Genomic DNA, 24,378 nt, shown 5'->3' with positions numbered 1-24,378 from the left:
CCAAATCATAAAAATAATCATCATAAATCATAAACTTGTCATAAATCATGGTTCATAAGAATAACTCATTGTCATGTGATTCCTATAATGTGGGTGTAGGACTTCCATCATTATGAATCCTTTTGCATAAAGAGTATCATTAGGGTCTGAAGTCACTGTATCATTAGCTTGGTTGAAACATCATAGAACATCATTCAAAAATTTTCATGATTTATTCATAAGCCTTGAAAATCATTCATAAAACATTTATTGAAATCCCTTGAAATTCATGATCATAATTCATTGAAAACATACTTTGAAAATAATCTATAACATGAGTCATTAAAATTCACCTTGAAATTATGCAGTGTAATGTGAACTATGCATAATCTAATTAATAATCATACGATATATCACGGGTACGAAGACTTAATGCAACATCGTAGAATTAGTACTTTTAGAAGAAGAAATCATACGAGAATTTAAGAGAAAACTTGGGATTCCATGTGTGAAAGGGGCCTGAGTATGAATTTCCACATACCATAATGAAATCTAGCCTTGAAATTGGAAAGGACCCTTGAGTTCTTGAAGTTTTGACTTGAAAGGTTTGGGGTTCTTGATGAAGAAGAAAAACCCTAGGATTGTTTCAAGAGGATTTCTTGAGATTAGGATGTTTAGATTGGTGATTATGAGAGGAAAACTAGTTATTTAATGATATACTCATTAAAAACACTCAAAATAACTTAGAATACGGTTTAAAAACTTTGGAAAGGACCAAAATAACCCTGGGACATGTGTAGAAAAGTGTTGGAAAAAAATTGCATCCATCCTTCACGAAAGGATATACGGCCCATAATGATCTCCACGGTCTATAGTTATGGTCGTGACCATGCAACTACCTGACAGGGCTGCACTAAAAAAGGTATCACTTTGTACTCCAAACTCTAAATGAGGAAAATTGGTGGCGTTGGAAAGAGGACTCAAAGATCTTTAATTTGATATGTCATAGTCTACATAGATCCTTATATTCTGGGATATATAATTATTTGAAGTTTACCCATGTAAAATCTTATATTGAAACTCAATTGGTAAAGAAACTTTCAACTAAACTTTGTGCTAGAAGATTCTTGTGACCTTAAAACATCTCCAAATATATTCCCACACTAAAGAATTGACCTTAATACCTATTCACAATTAATAACCACCCAATAAAATCCTATACACATATGAAGAATGGATCAGGTTTTAACTTAGAAATTTTTGGGGTGTTAGAACATCCCCGCTTGGTACCTTGCCAGGTCGGACAACCTAAAGAAGGGTAGGTTTGAGCTTGCCAGAGACTATCCTTATCATTTTAGTAACAAAAGGTAAATCCCTCATTTTATGTCCCATCTTACCACAATCAAAACATACACCCGAACCGGCTAGACAATGTCCCAGGTGGTTCCTCCCTCACATTTGACAATCGAAGAAGTCTGACTGCTAAAACCGTCGCTTTGATGCTTAGGGTTTGGCACCCTGTCCTTGCTCAAAATAGACACTAGGTCACTAGCAAAATATGGTCCACCATTGGTTCGAGCCCTCTTAGAATCCTCTTAGAACTCTCTTTCAACTTTTCTTCCTCTATTTGTTTCTATCTCTTTGATCAACATGGTAGTTTTGCACTCTTTGGAAACCAACTCCGATACTCTTAGAATGAACTTGCTCATATGAGCTCTAGGGACGATAACCATGAACAGAGCATACTTTGACAATTGTGTGAACTTCAATGAATATTCCATCATACTCGAGTTCCATTGCTTTAAGTTGATGAATTCTTGAATCTTAGCTTCCCTCAACTCTAAAGGAAAGAAATGGTCTAGAAAAGTACCCTTGAACTCCTCCTAATCAACGGGACCCGCATCCTCCTTATCATTTTTACCCTTCCACTAACTAAACTAAATTTGAGAGACTCCCTTTAATTGGTAAGTAGTGAAATTCACCTTCTCTACCGATGTCCCCCCCATAATATCAACAATCATTTGAATCCCTTTAATGAACTTTTGGGGATCCTCATCCAACTTGGACCCATGAAACTCCGGTGGGTTTATCCTAGTAAATTCACAAACTCTTATCATTTACGTATCCATATTTGGGTTCACTGGAGCAACTACTTCCCTATTAACTTGTGCCGCCATAGCTTAGGCTAGCACTTGAAATGTGGCCCAAATTTCAGCATAAGTCACTTGCCCATTTAAAGGGTTGCTCGGAGCTTGTTGCTCTTCTTTAACATTCCTTCTCATGGGAACTCTTTATGGAGGCATGATTCTATAATCGCAAAGAAAGTGCATTAGAGAAGGAGACCTTAGAGTTCAATTCTATTGCACGTTGAGATCATGAAAGAAGTGATGTTTTTTCTAAAATGCCTCATAAGCTCCTATTCATGGATGTGGTGCGATTCACCCTAATGAATAAGATTCTACTTGATACGGCATGTTAGATACCCTAAGACACTTAAACCTTATATTTGATACCAAGTTTGTCACAACCCAAGCTAGGTCCTGGGCGTGACACGATGATCAAAATTCCGAAGAATCTCAACTAAGACTCTTAGCATAAAATTCAAGAGAATACATAAGGTAATAAGCAAAATAAGGTAAAGTATATACATAGAAACATAGTCTCAAAATAGAGCATAAGTCTCAAAATATGGAATAGAAGACAACATAGACTTTAAACATCCAACATACCTCTACCAGTCTAGATGAGGAAATAACACAATCTCCTAGCTCACCCAAAATACGAAAGTAAAAATCATAAGGAACAATGAAAATTGAAGTGTCTTGTCCTTGGAGCATGAGGACTCACCAACAATAGAAGTAGTACTAGATCTCTGGCCACTTGTGGAATGTGAGTGATTGTTTGACCCTACATTATGATACAATAAAGGCAAAAAATATATGTTAGTACATGAAATGCACTAAGTATGAGAGAAGTATGCAATGCATGGCATAAAACATGATAGTACACCGACCAAGTACAAACCTAGTAAAAATCCTTTTTAAAAACATCATAAGACATAAGACATGGTTGATGCATTACTTATCATGTTAACCATATGGTAGGACGTGAGGTAGTAATGTCATAAGATTTTGTCGGAGAGACCTTCAACAAACATATAACCATGTGAGCTATAATATGGAATCCAACATATTTCCTCTTCAAAGAGGGCCCAATATATCTAGCCAGAATATAAAGGTATTATCATCATGAGAACCGGGTACTCACCTCTATTTCATAGACTAGGTTCTCAACTTTAGTCTTTGATATTGGGTACTCACCTCTAATCTTTTTGAGATTGGTTACTCGGCTCTTATCTCCTTTAATCTTATGGTGGCACGTACTTATGAGACATGGTAATCGCCCTAGTATACTCGGTGCTAAGTATAACTTCCAATGGAATATCATTTGTAATACATATATATATATATATCATAGGAATAGCTCATGAAATACACTAGCAAAGGCAATTATCTATACCAATACACATCATAAAACTAAACATCATAAATCATAAACTTTTCATACATCATGGTTCATAAAACTTGTTAAGAAGAATAGATCATTATCATGTGATTCCTGTAATATGGGTGTAGGTCTTCCATCATTACAAATACTTTTTTATAAAGAGTATCATTAGGGTTTTAAGTCACCCTATCATTACCTTGCTTGAAATATCATAGGACTTTATTCAAAAACGTTTATGAGTCTGTCACAAGACTTGAAAATCATTCATAAAACATTCATTAAAATACTTGTGTTGACCTTACCTTATTAGGGTGTTGACTTCATCATGTATTATGATGCATCGGGAATAGGTATAGGTGGAGTGTTGAAGTAAAAGAGGAAGGTGATTTCCTAAGCTTTGAGGTAATTGAAGGGTCATGAAAAGAGCTATCCCACCCATAATTTAGAGCTGGTGGTGGTTATATTTGTTTTAAAGTTATGGTGACATTATTTTCATGGATTTTAGTGTGAGATATTCACCGATCATCGGATTTTACAATACATATTCAACAAGCGGGACTTGAATTTGAGGCAAAGAAGATGGGTTAAGCTTTTGAAAGATTATGATTTGACTATCTTATATCACTGCAGAAAGGGCAATATAGTGGCCGATGCATTGAGTAGGAAGACTTCTAGCATGGGAAGTCTACAGTTATTCGAGCTGAGGAGCAAACCTTTGCTAGAGATGTTCAGAGATTGGCCAATGGGTTGGTGAGATTGCAGTCTTTTGATGAGGGGAAAATGTTTGCTTTCATAGAGGCCTATTGTTCTTTGATGGATCAGATCTGAGAGAGACAATTAGAGGATGATAAATTATGCCTCATTCGAGATAAGGTGTTGAGCGGTGATGCTAAAGAAGTAGTGCTTGATTCTGAAGGTATTTTGAGAATTGGGAGTCACATTTATGTGCCCAAGGTAAGTGAGTTGGTCATATTGATACATAAGGAAACCTATTGCACTCGATATTCTATTCATCCGGGGATAGTAAATATGTACCATGATTTGAGTCCACACTATTGGTGATATTGTATGAAGAATAACATCACTGAGTTTGTGTTCAAGTGTTTGATATGACAGCAGGTTAAGTGTGAGCACTAGATGCCCGAGGGTGAGTTTCAGAGGATGCCTATTCCTACATAGAAGTGGGAAAGTATCACCATGGATTTTATGGAAGATTTGCCCACTATCGTGGGAGGTTTTGATTCCATTTGGGTTGTGGTCGAATGATTGACCAAATCAGATCATGTCATTCTAGTTAAGCTTAATTTCACAGTGAATAAGTTGGATCAGCTCTACATTAGGTAGATTGTTAGACTTCATGGGGTTCCTGTTGATCTATCATATCATATGGGGTCTTATTGTTCATATATCACTTCTAGGAGGCCGTGCAGTATGGATTGGGCACCTGATTGGATTTGAGTACTACATTCCACCCTTAGATGGATGGACAGTCTAAGAGGACTATTCAGGTACTTGAGGATATGCTAAGGGAATGTGATTGATTTTAGTGCTCAGTAGAATTAGCACTTTCCCTTGGTAGAGTTTTCTTACAACAATAGTTAACATTCCAGTATCCAGATGGCTCCTTTTGAGGCCTTGTATGGATGGAGATATAGATCGCCCATCAGATGGTTTGATTCTGTGGCGGTGGATAGTCTAGACACTAATTTACTTTGAGATTCCATGGAGCTAGTTCAGCTAATTCAGGGTAGGTTGTTGATAAAGAAGAGTCGCCAGAAGAGCTATGCAGACAAACTGGTTTGACCTTTGGTATTCATGGTTTGGGATCAAGTATGGTTGAGGATCTCTCCCTTTAAGAGTGTCATGATGTTATACCCCATAACTTTATTCTTCAGAACGTCTTCTTCAGCTTCTTAAAAGTTGTTCGATGACCCAGATTATCTATAACATGATTAAATAACTCTAAGAAAAGGAGGACGTGACGCCTCTTAAGAGTGAAGGTTGAAAATAGGTCTATAAGGATTTGAAAAGAGTTGGAGGCCAAAATAACAAGTCATAGGACTTTACTTACTTACGTAAGCTACCAACTTGGATGTCTTACATAACAAAGCCACTGGAGTACATGTTGAGCTTACTCATCAAGGATTACATAGGATCCTAAATAAGACAAGATTACGAACCCACGGGAGAGGCGAAAGGAGGCGTAGCACCTACTCGAAATCAAGGAGGTGATTCACCTACTTTGACTAAGTAGGTGATACACCTACTTGGACCAAGTAGGAGACACAACTACTTGGGGTGGATCCCACGCTGCCATGTAGCAGCTTTGGATTGGTTGCATAGGTTGAGGTGGCGCCCTAGGGGGGTTGCCATATGTCACCCCTAGGGGGATGTCACGTGGAACCTTCTAAGGTGGTATATATATATGTATAGGATGAATAAGAAGTCATCATTCAGCCATTTTACAATTAGAATTAAAAGAGAACTTAGAGAAAAAGCTAGGGCCAGCCACAGTTTTGGCTAAGATTAAGGTGAGTCCTCCAACTTTTGTTACATGAATTAATTATTTAAGGTATCCTATGGTGATATATAGGTGTTTAATAATGAAAAACTTCTATTTGGAGCAGCAAAAACGTGTCACAAACAGCCCCAAACAGTCTGCTAATTTTCAGCGCGCTAAGGAACTTTCGAGGCTAGTTTTGACATGTTTTGAATAAGGTAAGGTATTTACCTTCAATTTGGAGCTTATGATGTTGTTATGGAGTATATTACAAGTCTTTTAAGTGGATGTAAATATGAATATTTCATAGGGATGCTTGATGTTCGAAATAAACTAAATTGGAGTCGCTATAGTTAAATTAAAGTTGAGTGGGGCGTTACGCTTGTGGTGTTGCAGATGTAGGGGGTGTGGTGATGTGTTTCAGGGCCTAAAAGTATTCTAAAAGATGTGTGGGATATTCTTGTTTCATAAACACGAACCTTCATTGCGTATGATTAAAGATTTCATGAAATAAAGATTAAAAACCCTATTTTGGTATCGTAGTTTTAAGCGAGTTGTTTGGAGTTTGTTTTGTTTTGTGTAATATCGAAGTGGTATAATTGTGTGTTGGCTGCTGATTGTTGTTTTTGGTTTGCTTTAATAATTGAATATGGGATTGGAAGTTTGGATAGGGCGAGTTATAGAGGATATGCTGCCCGAATTCTGTTAACTTCTTAACTAATTAATAGACTAGTCGAGACTAGTCGAGAAAGGCGAATAAGGAGTTGGTTCCTATGGGTTCTTGGTTGTGGAATTAGAATATTCAAAGTTAAAGGTTACTAATATTAGTATTACCTTCATGTTAAATAGGTTCAGAGGACGACGATACAAGCCGGGTTAAAAGCAATCGATAAGAGGTATATAAAGCCTATCTTTTCTTTCTTTTGGGCATGTCTTAGATTTAAGTGACAAATGATATATGTATGAAGCTTGGGGTAACTCTATTCATGAGCTCTGAACATGATTCATGAATCATAATTCGTGTTCACTTCTGAATGTTAAGACTCTTAAGTAGTTCAGCTCCTATTCCTCAAGTCTTCTATATGCTGAAAAGTAGTGTATGTAACGCTTAACTCTTCTTTTCTTATGGCATGTCTTAGCAATAAGTGGTTGGTATGTGTAATGTGGAGGTAGTTCTATTCTTAGAACCCCGAGCATGACTCGTTAATCTTAGTCACTTCTTGATGATAGAACTCCTGCGATGGTAGAGTTATGGTCTTGTAAGCCTTCTACGTGATAACAAGTAATACCCGTAAAGCCTATCTCTTCCATACTTTTGAATGGCTTAATGTAAGTGAAACGATGTATGATATGAGTTAGAGACAGTTCCATTTATAGGTTTTGGATGTGCCTCATGTCTTGTACTCACTCTTGAATGATAAGGGTCTTAAAGTAGTTGAACTATGACCCTCGAACCTTCTATAGGCTGAATAGTGATGGAATGTGTAAGCTCCTATACCTAGGTGATCTTGAACATTCTTTATGGTGATACTTTAGGGATGTTTGACATGTTACCAAGTCTTACATGCACGTATATGCATTGTTATGTGATGTGTAGATCAGGCCATCGTTCCTTGGTACTAATATATTATATACAGATCGGGCCATCGTACCTCGGTATTATCATGTGATATACAGATTGGGCCATCGTTCCTAGGCATTATTACATGATATAAAGATCGAGCCGTCGAACCTCGGCATTATCATATAATATACGGATCAAGCCGTCATTCCTCGGCATTATTATGAATATATGGATCGGGTCGTCGTTCCTTAGTATGTTCTTGCTATATATATCGATCGGGCTGTACATTTTACAGTGCTAATAATATGCATATGCCTATCATGATAGATGATGTATTTGTAATACCGTGTTCCCGAGCGAGATACGTTATAAAGGTATACATGACTTTATTTTGTAAGGTGTAGGTACAATACCTATTTAATGCTATACTTGATTTCCTGCATCCTTATGTTAGTTGTGCCCTATTTATGATGTTTTAAACTTTACATACTTAGTACATATATCGTACTGACCCCTTCTTTTTGGGGGGGTTGCATTTCATGCCCGCAGGTACATACACAGGTTTTGGGAGTCCAGCAGCTCAGGATTCCACTCAGCAAATTTAGAAGAAGCTCCATTTATTCGGAGCCAAGTTTTGGTACCAAACCTCCGATGTATATATTTGGTTATTCAAAGGTACGGCGGGGGCCCTGTCCCGCCATATGTTGTTGTTCCTATTCTTAGAGGTCTGTAGACATATGTGTATATGTTGGTTATGTTTATTTTGGCTATGCCTATATGGCGTGTTGTAAAGTTTTTAAATTACGACAGCCTTGTTGGCTTGCTTTCCCTTTCATGATACAATACGAATGAAGGAGGCTACATGTACATGAAAAAGTTTTAACCCATTGAGGGTTTTGTGAGCAGTATCACATTATACATAGTCCAGTTTGACTACATTTGACAGATAGGTACACGGGGGTCCAGGTCGGAACCCAGTCGCGGCCTACGGGGTTAAGTGGTGACAGAAGTAGTATCAGAGCAGTTCGTCCTTAGAGTGTCTACAGATCGTGTCTAGTAGAGTCTTGATTATCAATGTGTTGTGTGCCACATCTATAAACAGGAGGCTATAGGGCATTTAAGATGTTTCCTTTCTTTCATATCTAAGATCGTGTTAAAGATCTGAGTCATTGGAAACCTCCTTATACTAACCTATGATTTCAGTAGAAGGACAACATTAATAGAAGAAGGTGATATATGATATTGAAAGTTACACATCACACAGGTAAGCAAGGTACGAAAAATAGGTGCCAGGTAAGATATTGAAATACGATTGACATGTAAAGTTGAAAATTGAAAAAAAAAGTAGATAGAAAGTCTAAACAAGTGCAGTTTGAGTTGGATATACGAGGTAAGTCCATCAGTTTATACTATTATTGATATTGGATGCCCTATGAGCCTATGATATGATGTGATATAATACGTATATATGTATCTTTATGCATGTTATCCCTGTGAGGCACTGTTGGTATTTTCTGCATGCAGGTTTGAGACAGTAATAAATACAAAGGAAACTCTACCCAAACTTTCCTAGAAATAAAAAAGAATGAGATACAGGGCCATAGTATGTCTTGAAAGGTCATGCCCATGATAATAATGAGGCTTGACTAAACTACGAGTATGGCTAACCTCGAGAAATAAGTTAATTACTGAAGTGATGGTAATAGTAATGAGGAGGTCAATATTGGCATGGAAAAAGAATCTGGAAAAGACTGGGGAGACTAAGGAGTAATTTAGACAATGGTAAAGTGTGTCTACCTCACCGAGTCTAATTAGTCCATTGTAGGAATCGTGCGAAAGGTTAAGAAGTTTTATACTATGGGGTGGAATACAAATAGGATATGATGTGAATATAACAAGGATCGTTAGGAAAATAAGTAAAGCCCAGTGAGAAAGTGGATAAAGCTTGGCCTACCGGATTAGTTGCTGGGTCATCATCTTCTTCGGTAGCTAAGTGCCCCATGGGATAGGATACAATCATACCAGCACTAACGCATCGGATCCCATCAGAACTCTGAAGTTAAGCATGCTTGGGAGAGAGTAGTACTAGGATGAGTAACCTCCTAGGAAGCCCTGTGCGGTTGTGATATGAGATGATATGGATGTATGTATACGTTGGACTTGCATGGCATTATTGGTAGAAAGAAGTATTATGGATATGTAACTCCACCGTGAAAGATGATAAGACCCTTTGAGATAGGGGATGTAGCTTTGAAAAACAACTGATGCAACCTACGAATGACGGTAGAAGCCATGTAACTACTATATTCGAATACATTAAGGGAAGGTATAAGATGGTTTGAAGCAAAACCTTTAAGGTACAATCATTACTAAGGACAAAAGCTATGGTGGAGCCCAAACATCAGATGAAGGAAGTAAGAAATGATACAAGTTTACGTACAGACTAGTATGGCGAAGCTAAGGCATCTTCCGAGCTACTTTAAGCTCCTACACATGTTTGTGTAAAGGGTGAAATATGATATGTGGTAAGAGAATTGGAAAGAAGAAATGGAAAATAAATATCACCTGTTCCCTATGCCTACAGGTAATCTACCCACTTAAATTGACTATATGGGTTAATAAGAGCCTTTGGATGACAACCAATACAGAGAAATCATGAAGAACTCGTAAGACCTTATGAGGCTAGTTAACATTTGAGGACGAATGTTCTAAAGGGGGGAAGAATGTTATACCCCGTACCTTTATGCTTAGGAACGTCTTCTTAAGCATCTTGGATTTGAAACGAGTGGGAGGCCAAAATAAAGATTTGAAACGAGTTGGAGGCCAAAATAAAGAGTCGTAGGACTCGACTTACTCACGTAAGCTACCAACTTGGATGTCTTACATAACTAAGCCACTGGAGTACATGTTGAGCTTACTCAGCAAGGATTACATAGGCTCCTAAAGTAAGACGAGATTACGAACCCACGGGAGAGGCGGAAGGAGGCGTAGCACCTACTCGGAGGCAAGTAGGTGATGCACAAACTTTAACTAAGTAGGTGATGCACCTACTTGGACCAAGTAGGAGACACACCTACTTGGGGTGGATCACACGCTGCCATGTAGCAGCTTTGGATTGGTTGCATGGCTTGAGGTGGCGCCCTAGGGGGCTGCCACGTGTCACCCCTAGGGGGATGCCACGTGGAACCTTCTAAGGTGGTATATATATATATATATATATATATATATATATATATATATATATATATATATATATATATATGTATAGGATGAATAAGAAGTCAGTGTTCAGCATTTTTACACTTAGAATTAAAAGAGAACTTAGAGAGAAAGCTAGGGCCAGCCACGGTTTTGGCTAAGATTAAGGTGAGTCCTCCAAATTTTGTTTTATGAATTAATTATTTCAGGTATACTAAGGTGATATAGAGGTGTTTAATAATGAAAAACTTCTATTTGGGGTAGGAAAAACGTGGCACAAACAGCCCCAAACATGCCGCTAATGTTCAGCGCGCTAAGGAACTTCCGAGGCTAGTTTTGACAAGTTTTGAATAAGGTAAGGTATTTCCCTTCCATTTGGAGCTTTTGATGTTGTTATGGAGTGTATTACAAGTATTTTAAGTGGTTGGAAATTTGAAAAGTTCATAAGGATGCTTGACATTCGAAATAAACTAATTGGACTCGCTATAGTTAAATTAAAGTCGAGTAGGGCATTGCGCTTGTGGTACTGCGGCTGTAGGGAATGTGGTGATGTGTTTCAGGGCCTAAAAGTATTCTTAAAGAGGTGTGGGAGCTTCTTGTTTCAGAAACACGACCCTTCGTTGCATATGATTAAAGATTTTATGAAACAAAGATTAAAAATCTTATTTTGGTATCGTAGTTTTAAGCGAGTTATTTGGAGTTTGTTTTGTGTAATATCGAAGTGGTATAATTATGTGTTTTCTTCTGATTTTTGTTTTTGGTTGGATGTACTAATTGAATATGGGATTGGAAGTTCGGATAGGGCTAGTTATAGAGGAGATGCTTCCTGAATTTTGTTAACTTCATAACTGATTAATAGACTAGTCGAGACTAGTCGAGAAAGGCGAATAAGGAGTTGGTTCCTATGGGTTCTTGGTTGTGGACTTAGAATATGCAAAGTTAAAGGTTACTAATATTAGTATTACCTTCATGTTAAATAGGTTCAGAGGACGACGATACAAGCCGGGTTAAAAGCAATCGATAAGAGGTATATAAAGCCTATCTTTTCTTTCTTTTGGGCATGTCTTAGATTTAAGTGACAAATGATATATGTATGAAGCTTGGGGTAACTCTATTCATGAGCTCTGAACATGATTCATAATTCGTGTTCACTTCTGAATGTTAAGACTCTTAAGTAGTTCAGCTCCTATTCCTCAAGTCTTCTATATGCTGAAAAGTAGTATATGTAAAGCTTAACTCTTCTTTTCTTATGGCATGTCTTAGCCATAAGTGGTTGGTATGTGTAATGTAGAGGTAGTTCTATTCTTAGAACCCTGAGCATGACTCGTTAATCTTAGTCACTTCTTGATGATAGAACTCCTGCGATGGTGGAGTTATGGTCTTGTAAGCCTTCTACATGATAACAAGTAATACCCGTAAAGCCTATCTCTTCCATACTTTTGAATGGCTTAATGTAAGTTAAACGATGTATGATATGAGTTAGAGACAGTTCTATTTATAGGTTTTGGATGTGCCTCATGTCTTGTACTCACTCTTGAATGATAAGGGTCTTAAAGTAGTTGAACTACGACCCTCGAACCTTCTATAGGCTGAATAGTGATGGAATGTGTAAGCTCCTATACCTAGGGGATCTTGAACATTCTTTATGGTGATACTTGAGGGATGTTTGACATGTTACCAAGTCTTACATGCACGTATATGCATTGTTATGTGATGTGTGGATCAGGCCGTCGTTCCTCGGCACTAATATATGATATACGGATTGGGCCGTCATACCTCGGCATTATCATGCGATATACGGATCGGGCCATCGTTCCTCGATATTATTACATGATATATGGATTGGGCCATCATACCTAAGTATTATCATATGATATAGGGATCGGGCCATCGTTCCCCGACATTATTACACAATATGTGGATCGGGTCGTCGTTCCTTAACATGTGCTTGCTATATATATGGATCAGGTTGTATGTTCCCCAGTGCTAATAATATGCATATGCCTATCATGATATATGATGTATTTGTAACACCGAGTTCCCAAGCAGGCCATATATGATACGTGATAAAGGTATACATGACTTTATTTCATAAGGTATAGATACAGTACCTTATTAAATGCTATACTTGATTTCCTGCATCCTTATGTTAGTTGTGCCCTATTTATGATGTTTTATACTTTACATACTTAGTACATATATCGTACTGACCCCCTCTTTTCGGGAGGGGCTGCCTTTCATGCCCGTAGGTACAAAAATAGATTTTGGGAGTCCACTAGCTCATGATTCCACTCAGCAAATTTAAAAGAAGCTCTATTTATTTGGAGCTAAGTTTTGGTACCAAACCTTCGATGTATATATTTGGTTATTTAGGGGTACGGCGGGGGCCCTGTCCCGCCATATATTGTCATTCCTACTCTTAGAGGTCTGTAGACATATGTGTATGGGTTTTTTATGAGTTTATTACGGCTGTGCCTATACGGCGTGTTGTAAAGATTTTACATTGTGACAGCCTTATCGACTTGCTTTCCCTTTCATGATACAATACGAATGAAGGAGGCTACATGTACATGAAAATGTTTTAACCCATTGAGGGTTTTGTGAGTAGTATCACATTATACATAGTCTAGTTTGACTATAGTTGACAGATAGATACACGGGGGTCCAGGTTGGAACCCAATTGCGGCCTACGGGGTTAGGTCGTGAAAGAAGTGGTATCAGATCAGTTCGTCCTTGGAGTGTCTATAGACCATGTGAAGTAGAGTCTTGATTATCGATGTGTTGTGCGCCATATCTATAAATAGGAGGCTACAGGGCATTTAGGATTTTTCCTTTCTTTCATATCTAAGATCGTGTTATATATCTGACTCATAGGAAACCTCCTTATACTAACCTTTGGTTTCAGCAGAAGGACAACATTGATAGAAGAAGGTGACTGACGATATTGAAAGTTACACAGCATGCAGGTAAGCAAGGCACGAATGATAGGTGCCAGGTAAGATATTGAAATACGATTGACCTATAAAGTTGAAAATTGAAAGGAAAAGTAGACGGAAAGTCTAAACAGGTGCAGTTTGAGTTGGACATACGAGGTAAGTCCATTAGTTTATACTATTATTGATATTGGACACCCTGTGAGCCTATGATATGACGTGATATAATACGTATATATGTATCTTTATGCATGTTGGCCCTATGAGGCACTGTTGGTATTTTCTGCGTACAGGTTTGAGACAGTAAGAACTATAGAGGAAACTCTGCCTAAAATTTCCTAGAAATAAAAAAAGAATGAGATACAGGGCCGAAGTATGTCTTGAAGGGTCGTGCCCATGATAATAATAAGGTTTGACTAAACTATGAGTATGGCTGACCTCGAGAAATAAGTTAATTACTGAAGTGATGGTAATAGTAACAAGGAGGTCAATATTGGCATGGAAAAAGAATCTGGAAAAGACTGGGGAGACTAAGGGGTGATTTAGACAAAGGTAAAATGTGTCTACCTCACCGAGTCTAATTAGTCCATAGTAGGAATTGTGCAAAAGGTTAAGAAGTGTTATACAATGGGGTGGAATACGAACAGGATATGATGTGAATATAACAAGAATCGTTAGGAAAATAAGTAAAGCCCAGTGAGAAAGTATCTAAAGCTTAGCCTATCGGATCAGTTGCTGGGTCATCATCTTCTTAGAACCCTGAGCATGACTCGTTAATCTTAGTCACTTCTTGATGATAGAACTCCTGCGATGGTAGAGTTATGGTCTTGTAAGCCTTCTACGTGATAACAAGTAATACCCGTAAAGCCTATCTCTTCCATACTTTTGAATGGCTTAATGTAAGTTAAACGATGTATGATATGAGTTAGAGACAGTTCCATTTATAGGTTTTGGATGTGCCTCATGTCTTGTACTCACTCTTGAATGATAAGGGTCTTAAAGTAGTTGAACTACGACCCTCGAACCTTCTATAGGCTGAATAGTGATGGAATGTGTAAGCTCCTATACCTAGGGGATCTTGAACATTCTTTATGGTGATACTTGAGGGATGTTTAACATGTTACCAAGTCTTACATGCACGTATATGCATTGTTATGTGATGTGTGGATCGGGCCATCGTTCCTTGGTACTAATATATTATATACGGATCGGGCCATCGTACCTCGGTATTATCATGTGATATACGGATTGGGCCATCGTTCCTAGGCATTATTATATAATATAAATATCGAGCCATCGAACCTCGGCATTATCATATAATATACGGATCAAGCCGTCATTCCTCGGCATTATTATGAATATGTGGATCGGGTCGTTGTTCCTTAGTATGTTCTTGCTATATATATCGATCGGGCTGTACATTCTACAGTGCTAATAATATGCATATGCCTATCATGATAGATGATGTATTTGTAACACCGTGTTCCCGAGCGAGATACGTTATAAAGGTATACATGACTTTATTTTGTAAGGTGTAGGTACAATACCTATTTAATGCTATACTTGATTTCCTGCATCCTTATGTTAGTTGTGCCCTATTTATGATGTTTTAAACTTTACATACTTAGTACATATATCGTACTGACCCCTTCGTTTTGGGGGGGCTGCGTTTCATGACCGCAGGTACATACACAGGTTTTGGGAATCTACCAGCTCAGGATTCCACTCAGCAAATTTAGAAGAAGCTCCATTTATTCGGAGCCAAGTTTTGGTACCAAACCTCCGATGTATATATTTGGTTATTCAAGGGTACGGCGGGGGCCCTGTCCCGCCATATGTTGTTGTTCCTATTCTTAGAGGTCTGTAGACATATGTGTATAGGTTGGTTATGTTTATTTTGGTTGTGCCTATATGGCGTGTTGTAAAGTTTTTAGATTACGACAGCCTTGTTTGCTTGCTTTCCCTTTCATGATACAATACGAATGAAGGAGGCTACATGTACATGAAAAGTTTTAACCCATTGAGGGTTTTGTGAGCAGTATCACATTATACATAGTCCAGTTTGACTACATTTGACAGATAGGTACACAGGGGTCCAGGTCGGAACCCAGTCGCGGCCTACGGGGTTAGGTGGTGACAGAAGTAGTATCAGAGCAGTTCGTCCTTAGAGTGTCTACAGATCATGTCTAGTAGAGTCTTGATTATCAATGTGTTGTGTGCCACATCTATAAACAGGAGGCTATAGGGCATTTAAGATGTTTCCTTTCTTTCCTATCTAAGATCGTGTTAAAGATCTGAGTCATAGAAAACCTCCTTATACTAACCTATGATTTCAGTAGAAGGACAACATTAATAGAAGAAGGTGATAGATGATATTGAAAGTTACACATCACATAGGTAAGCAAGGCACGAAAGATAGGTGCCAGGTAAGATATTGAAATACGATTGACATGTAAAGTTGAAAATTGAAAAAAAAAGTAGATAGAAAGTCTAAACAAGTGCAGTTTGAGTTGGACATACGAGGTAAGTCCATCAGTTTATACTATTATTGATATTGGATGCCCTGTGAGCCTGTGATATGATGTGATATAATACGTATATATGTATCTTTATGTATGTTAGCCCTGTGAGGCACTGTTGGTATTTTCTGCATGCAGGTTTGAGACAGTAAGAAATACAAAGGAAACTCTACCCAAACTTTCCTAGAAATAAAAAGAGAATAAGATACAGGGCCATAGTATGTCTTGAAAGGTCATGCCCACGATAATAATGAGGTTTGACTAAACTACGAGTATGGCTAACCTCGAGAAATAAGTTAATTACTGAAGTGATGGTAATAGTAATGAGGAGGTCAATATTGGCATGGAAAAAGAATCTGGAAAAGACTGGGGAGACTAAGGGTAATTTAGACAATGGTAAAGTGTGTCTACCTCACCGAGTCTAATTAGTCCATTGTAGGAATCGTGCGAAAGGTTAAGAAGTGTTATACTATAGGGTGGAATACAAACAGGATATGATGTGAATATAACAAGGATCGTTAGGAAAATAAGTAATGCCCAGTGAGAAAGTGGCTAAAGCTTGGCCTACCGGATTAGTTGCTGGGTCATCATCTTCTTCGGTAGCTAAGTGCCCCATGGGATAAGATACAATTATACCAGCACTAACGCATCGGATCCTATCAGAACTCTGAAGTTAAGCATGCTTGGGAGAGAGTAGTACTAGGATGAGTGACCTCCTAGAAATCCCTGTGCGGTTGTGATATGAGATGATATGGATGTATGTATATGTTGGCCTTGCATGGCATTATTGGTAGAAAGAAGTATTATGGATATGTGACTCCACCGTGAAAGATGATAAGACCCTTTGAGATAGGGGATGTAGCTTTGAAAAACAACTGATGCAACCTACGAATGACGGTATGCCAAGAGTCAAACTAGGTGATTACTTGATAAAAGAAGTCGGTAGAAGCCATGTAACTACTATATTCGAATACATTAAGGGAAGGTATAAGATGGTTTGAAGCAAAACCTTTAAGGTACAATCATTACTAAGGACAAAAGCTATGGTGGAGCCCAAACATCAGATGAAGGAAGTAAGAAATGATACAGGTTTACGTACAGACTAGTATGGAGAAGCTAAGGCATCTTCCGAGCTACTTTAAGCTCCTACACATGTTCGTGTAAAGGGTGAAATATGATATGTGGTAAGAGAATTGGAAAGAAGAAATGGAAAATAAATATCACCTGTTCCCTATGCCTACAGGTAATCTACCCTCTTAAATTGACTATATGGGTTAATAAGAGCCTTTGGATGACAACCAATACAGAGAAATCATGAAGAACTCGTAAGACCTTATGAGGCTAGTTAACATTCGAGGACGAATGTTCTAAAGGGGGGAAGAATGTTACACCCCGTACCTTTATGCTTAGGAACATCTTCTTAAGCATCTTGAAAGTTGTCTCGTGACTCATATTATCTATAACATGATTAAATAACTCTAAGGAAGGGGGGAGGTGACGCCCCTTAAGATTAAAGGTTGGAAATAGGTCTATAAGGATTTGAAACGAGTTGGAGGCCAAAATAAAGAGTTGTAGGAATCGACTTACTCACGTAAGCTACCAACTTGGATGTCTTACATAACTAAGCCACTGGAGTACATGTTGATCTTACTCAGCAAGGATTACATAGGCTCCTAAAGTAAGACGAGATTACGAACCCACGGGAGAGGCGGAAGGAGGCATAGCACCTACTCGGAAGCAAGTAGGTGATGCACCAACTTTAACTAAGTAGGTGATGCACCTACTTGGACCAAGTAGGAGACACACCTACTTGGGGTGGATCACACGCTGCCATGTATCAGCTTTGGATTGGTTGCATGGCTTGAGGTGGCGCCCTAGGGGGCTGCCACGTGTCACCCCTAGGGGGATGCCACGTGGAACCTTCTAAGGTGGTATATATATATATATATATATATGTATAGGATGAATAATAAGTCAGTGTTCAGCCTTTTTACACTTAGAATTAAAAGAGAACTTAGAGAGAAAGCTAGGGCCAGCCACGGTTTTGGCTAAGATTAAGGTGAGTCCTCCAAATTTTGTTTTATGAATTAATTATTTAAGGTATACTACGGTGATATAGAGGTGTTTAATAATGAAAAACTTCTATTTGGGGTAGGAAAAACGTGGCACAAACAGCCCCAAACATGCCGCTAATGTTCAGCGCGCTAAGGAACTTCCGAGGCTAGTTTTGACAAGTTTTGAATAAGGTAAGGTATTTCCCTTCCATTTGGAGCTTTTGATGTTATTATGGAGTGTATTACAAGTATTTTAAGTGGTTGGAAATTTGAAAAGTTCATAAGGATGCTTGACATTCGAAATAAACTAATTGGACTCGCTATAGTTAAATTAAAGTCGAGTAGGGCATTGCGCTTGTGGTACTGCGGCTGTAGGGAATGTGGTGATGTGTTTCAGGGACTAAAAGTATTCTTAAAGAGGTGTGGGAGCTTCTTGTTTCAGAAACACGACCCTTCGTTGCATATGATTAAAGATTTTATGAAATAAAGATTAAAAATCTTATTTTGGTATCGTAGTTTTAAGCGAGTTGTTTGGAGTTTGTTTTGTGTAATATCGAAGTGGTATAATTATGTGTTTTCTTCTGATTTTTGTTTTTGGTTGGATGTACTAATTGAATATGGGATTGGAAGTTCGGATAGGGCTAGTTATAGAGGAGATGCTGCCTGAATTTTGTTAACTTCTTAACTGATTAATAGACTAGTCGAGACTAGTCGAGAAAGGCGAATAAGGAGTTGGTTCCTATGGGTTCTTGGTTGTGGACTTAGAATATGCAAAGTTAAAGGTTACTAATATTAGTATTACCTTCATGTTAAATAGGTTCAGAGGAAGACGATACAAGCCGGGTTAAAAGCAATCGATAAGAGGTATGTAAAGCCTATCTTTTCTTTCTTTTGGGCATGTCTTAGATTTAAGTGACAAATGATATATGTATGAAACTTGGGGTAACTCTATTCATGAGCTCTGAACATGATTCATAATTCGTGTTCACTTCTGAATGTTAAGACTCTTAAGTAGTTCAGCTCCTATTCCTCAAGTCTTCTATATGCTGAAAAGTAGTGTATGTAAAGCTTAACTCTTCTTTTCTTATGGCATGTCTTAGCCATAAGTGGTTGGTATGTGTAATGTGGAGGTAGTTCTATTCTTAGAACCCTGAGCATGACTCGTTAATCTTAGTCACTTCTTGATGATAGAACTCCTGCGATGGTAGAGTTATGGTCTTATAAGCCTTCTACGTGATAACAAGTAATACCCGTAAAGCCTATCTCTTCCATACTTTTGAATGGCTTAGTGTAAGTGAAACGATGTATGATATGAGTTAGAGACAATTCCATTTATAGGTTTTGGATATGACTCATGACTTGTACTCACTCTTGAATGATAAAGGTCTTTAAATAGTTGAACTACGACCCTCGAACCTTCTATAAGCTGAATAGTGATGGAATGTGTAAGCTGCTATACCTAGGGTATCTTGAACATACTTTATGGTGATACTTAAGGTATGTTTGACATATTACCAAGTCTTACATGCACGTATATGCATTGTTATGTGATATGTGGATCAGGCCGTCGTTCCTCGGCACTAATATATGATATACGGATTGGGCCGTCTTACCTCGGCATTATCATGCAATATACGGATCGGGCCATCGTTCCTCGATATTATTACATGATATATGGATTGGGCCATCGTACCTAAGTATTATCATATGATATAGGGATCGGGCCATCGTTCCCCGACATTATTATCCAATATGTGGATCGGGTCGTCGTTCCTTAACATGTGCTTGCTATATATATGGATCGGGTTGTATGTTCCCCAGTGCTAATAATATGCATATGCCTATCATGATATATGATGTATTTGTAACACCGAGTTCCCAAGCAGGCCATATATGATACGTGATAAAGGTATACATGACTTTATTTCATAAGGTATAGATACAGTACCTTATTAAATGCTATACTTGATTTCCTGCATCCTTATGTTAGTTGTGCCCTATTTATGATGTTTTATACTTTACATACTTAGTACATATGTCGTACTGACCCCCTCTTTTCGGGAGGGGCTGCGTTTCATGCCCGTAGGTACAAAAACAGGTTTTGGGAGTCCACTAGCTTATGATTCCACTCAGCAAATTTAAAAGAAGCTCTATTTATTTGGAGCTAAGTTTTGGTACCAAACCTTCGATGTATATATTTGGTTATTTAGGGGTACGACGGGGGCCCTGTCCCACTATATATTGTCATTCCTACTCTTAGAGGTCTGTAGACATATGTATATGGGTTTTTTATGAGTTTATTACGGCTGTGCCTATACGGCGTGTTGTAAAGATTTTACATTACGACAGCCTTATCGACTTGCTTTCCCTTTCATGATACAATACGAATGAAGGAGGCTACATGTACATGAAAATGTTTTAACCCATTGAGGGTTTTGTGAGTAGTATCACATTATACATAGTCTAGTTTGACTATAGTTGACAGATAGATACACGGGGGTCCAGGTCGGAACCCAATTACGGCCTACGGGGTTAGGTCGTGAAAGAAGTGGTATCAGATCAGTTCGTCCTTGGAGTGTCTCCAGACCGTGTGTAGTAGAGTCTTGATTATCGATGTGTTGTGCGCCATATCTATAAATAGGAGGCTACAGGGCATTTAGGATTTTTCCTTTCTTTCATATCTAAGATCGTGTTATATATCTGACTCATAGGAAACCTCCTTATACTAACCTTTGGTTTCAGCAGAAGGACAACATTGATAGAAGAAGGTGACTGACGATACTGAAAGTTACACAACATGCAGGTAAGCAAGGCACGAAAGATAGGTGCCAGGTAAGATATTGAAATACGATTGACCTATAAAGTTTAAAATTGAAAGGAAAAGTAGACGGAAAGTCTAAACAGGGGCAGTTCGAGTTGGACATACTAGGTAAGTCCATTAGTTTATACTATTATTGATATTGGACGCCCTGTGAGCCTACGATATGACGTGATATAATATGTATATATGTATCTTTATGCATGTTGGCCCTATGAGGCACTGTTGGTATTTTCTGCGTGCAGGTTTGAGACAGTAAGAAATATAGAGGAAACTCTACCTAAAATTTCCTAGAAATAAAAAAAGAATGAGATACAGGGCCGAAGTATGTCTTGAAGGGTCATGCCCACGATAATAATAAGGTTTGACTAAACTATGAGTATGGCTGACCTCGAGAAATAAGTTAATTACTGAAGTGATGGTAATAGTAACAAGGAGGTCAATATTGGCATGGAAAAAGAATCTGGAAAAGACTGGGGAGACTAAGGGGTGATTTAGACAAAGGTAAAGTGTGTCTACCTCACTGAGTCTAATTAGTCCATAGTAGGAATTGTACAAAAGGTTAAGAAGTGTTATACTATGGGGTGGAATACGAACAGGATATGATGTGAATATAACAAGAATCGTTAGGAAAATAAGTAAAGCCCAGTGAGAAAGTGTCTAAAGCTTAGCCTATCGGATCAGTTGCTGGGTCATCATCTTCTTAGAACCCTGAGCATGACTCGTTAATCTTAGTCACTTCTTGATGATAGAACTCCTGCGATGGTAGAGTTATGGTCTTGTAAGCCTTCTACGTGATAACAAGTAATACCCGTAAAGCCTATCTCTTCCATACTTTTGAATGGCTTAATGTAAGTTAAACGATGTATGATATGAGTTAGAGACAGTTCTATTTATAGGTTTTGGATGTGCCTCATGTCTTGTACTCACTCTTGAATGATAAGGGTCTTAAAGTAGTTGAACTACGACCCTCGAACCTTCTATAGGCTGAATAGTGATGGAATATGTAAGCTCCTATACCTAGGGGATCTTGAACATTCTTTATGGTGATACTTGAGGGATGTTTGACATGTTACCAAGTCTTATATGCACGTATATGCATTGTTATGTGATGTGTGGATCGGGCCATCGTTCCTTGGTACTAATATATTATATACGGATCGGGCCATCGTACCTCGGTATTATCATGTGATATACAGATTGGGCCATCGTTCCTAGGCATTATTATATAATATAAAGATCGAGCCATCGAACCTCGGCATTATCATATAATATACGGATCAAGCCGTCATTCCTCGGCATTATTATGAATATGTGGATCGGGTCGTTGTTCCTTAGTATGTTCTTGCTATATATATCGATCGGGCTGTACATTCTACAGTGCTAATAATATGCATATGCCTATCATGATAGATGATGTATTTGTAACACCGTGTTCTCGAGCGAGATACGTTATAAAGGTATACATGACTTTATTTTGTAAGGTGTAGGTACAATACCTATTTAATGCTATACTTGATTTCCTGCATCCTTATGTTAGTTGTGCCCTATTTATGATGTTTTAAACTTTACATACTTAGTACATATATCGTACTGACCCCTTCGTTTTGGGGGGGCTGCGTTTCATGACTGCAGGTACATACACAGGTTTTGGGAGTCTACCAGCTCAGGATTCCACTCAGCAAATTTAGAAGAAGCTCCATTTATTCGGAGCCAAGTTTTGGTACCAAACCTCCGATGTATATATTTGGTTATTCAAGGGTACGGCGGGGGCCCTATCCCACCATATGTTGTTGTTCCTATTCTTAGAGGTCTGTAGACATATGTGTATGGGTTGGTTATGTTTATTTTGGCTGTGCCTATATGGCGTGTTGTAAAGTTTTTAGATTACGACAGCCTTGTTGGCTTGCTTTCCCTTTCATGATACAATACGAATGAAGGAGGCTACATGTACATGAAAAGTTTTAACCCATTGAGGGTTTTGTGAGCAGTATCACATTATACATAGTCCAGTTTGACTACATTTGACAGATAGGTACACAGGGGTCCAGGTCGGAACCCAGTCGCGGCCTACGGGGTTAGGTGGTGACAGAAGTAGTATCAGAGCAGTTCGTCCTTAGAGTGTCTACAGATCATGTCTAGTAGAGTCTTGATTATCAATGTGTTGTGTGCCACATCTATAAACAGGAGGCTATAGGGCATTTAAGATGTTTCCTTTCTTTCCTATCTAAGATCGTGTTAAAGATCTGAGTCATAGAAAACCTCCTTATACTAACCTATGATTTCAGTAGAAGGACAACATTAATAGAAGAAGGTGATAGATGATATTGAAAGTTACACATCACACAGGTAAGCAAGGCACGAAAGATAGGTGCCAGGTAAGATATTGAAATACGATTGACATGTAAAGTTGAAAATTGAAAAAAAAAGTAGATAGAAAGTCTAAACAAGTGCAGTTTGAGTTGGACATACGAGGTAAGTCCATCAGTTTATACTATTATTGATATTGGATGCCCTGTGAGCCTGTGATATGATGTGATATAATACGTATATATGTATCTTTATGCATGTTAGCCCTGTGAGGCACTGTTGGTATTTTCTGCATGCAGGTTTGAGACAGTAAGAAATACAAAGGAAACTCTACCCAAACTTTCCTAGAAATAAAAAGAGAATGAGATACAGGGCCATAGTATGTCTTGAAAGGTCATGCCCACGATAATAATAAAAGATGATTAGACCCTTTGAGATAGGGGATGTAGCTGTACAAAACAACTGATGCAACCTACCAATGACAGTATGCCAAGAGTAAAACCAGGTGATTACTCGATAAAAGAAGTTGGTAGAAGCCATGTAACTACTATATTCAAATACATTAAGGGAAGGTATAATATGGTTTGAAGCAAAACCTTTAAGGTACAATCAGTACTAAGGACAAAATCTATGGTGGAGCCCTAACATATACAGGTTTATGTACATACTAGTATGGCGATGCTAAGGCATCTTCCGAGATACTTTAAGCTCCTACATATGTTCATGTAAAGGGTGCAATATGATGTGTGGTAAGAGAACTGGAAAGAAGAAATGGAAAAGAAATATCACCTATTCCGTGTGCCTACAGGTAATCTACCCTCTTAAATTGACTATATGGGTTAATAAGAGGCCTTTGGATGACAACCAATACAGAGAAATCTTGAAGAACTCGTAAGACCTTATGAGGCTAGTTAACATTCGAGGATGAAGTTCTAAAGGGGGTAGGATATTATACCCCATACCTTTATGCTTCAGAACATCTTCTTAAGCTTCTTG

At 38.2% G+C, this 24,378-nt stretch overlaps 2 pseudogenes; both read left to right on the top strand.

The window, feature by feature from the left end:
• The first annotated feature begins 9,558 nt into the window (after positions 1-9,558).
• LOC129881271 (5S ribosomal RNA) lies at positions 9,559-9,679 on the top strand (annotated as a pseudogene).
• A 7,143-nt stretch (positions 9,680-16,822) lies between these two features.
• Positions 16,823-16,943, top strand: LOC129881241 (5S ribosomal RNA; annotated as a pseudogene).
• Positions 16,944-24,378: the final 7,435 nt, after the last annotated feature.

This window comes from Solanum dulcamara, chromosome 2 (genome assembly GCF_947179165.1).
Source record: "Solanum dulcamara chromosome 2, daSolDulc1.2, whole genome shotgun sequence".
Lineage (NCBI taxonomy): Eukaryota > Viridiplantae > Streptophyta > Magnoliopsida > Solanales > Solanaceae > Solanum > Solanum dulcamara.
Note: the sequence above shows the minus strand (reverse complement) of the source record. Positions and strands in the feature narration are given on the sequence as shown.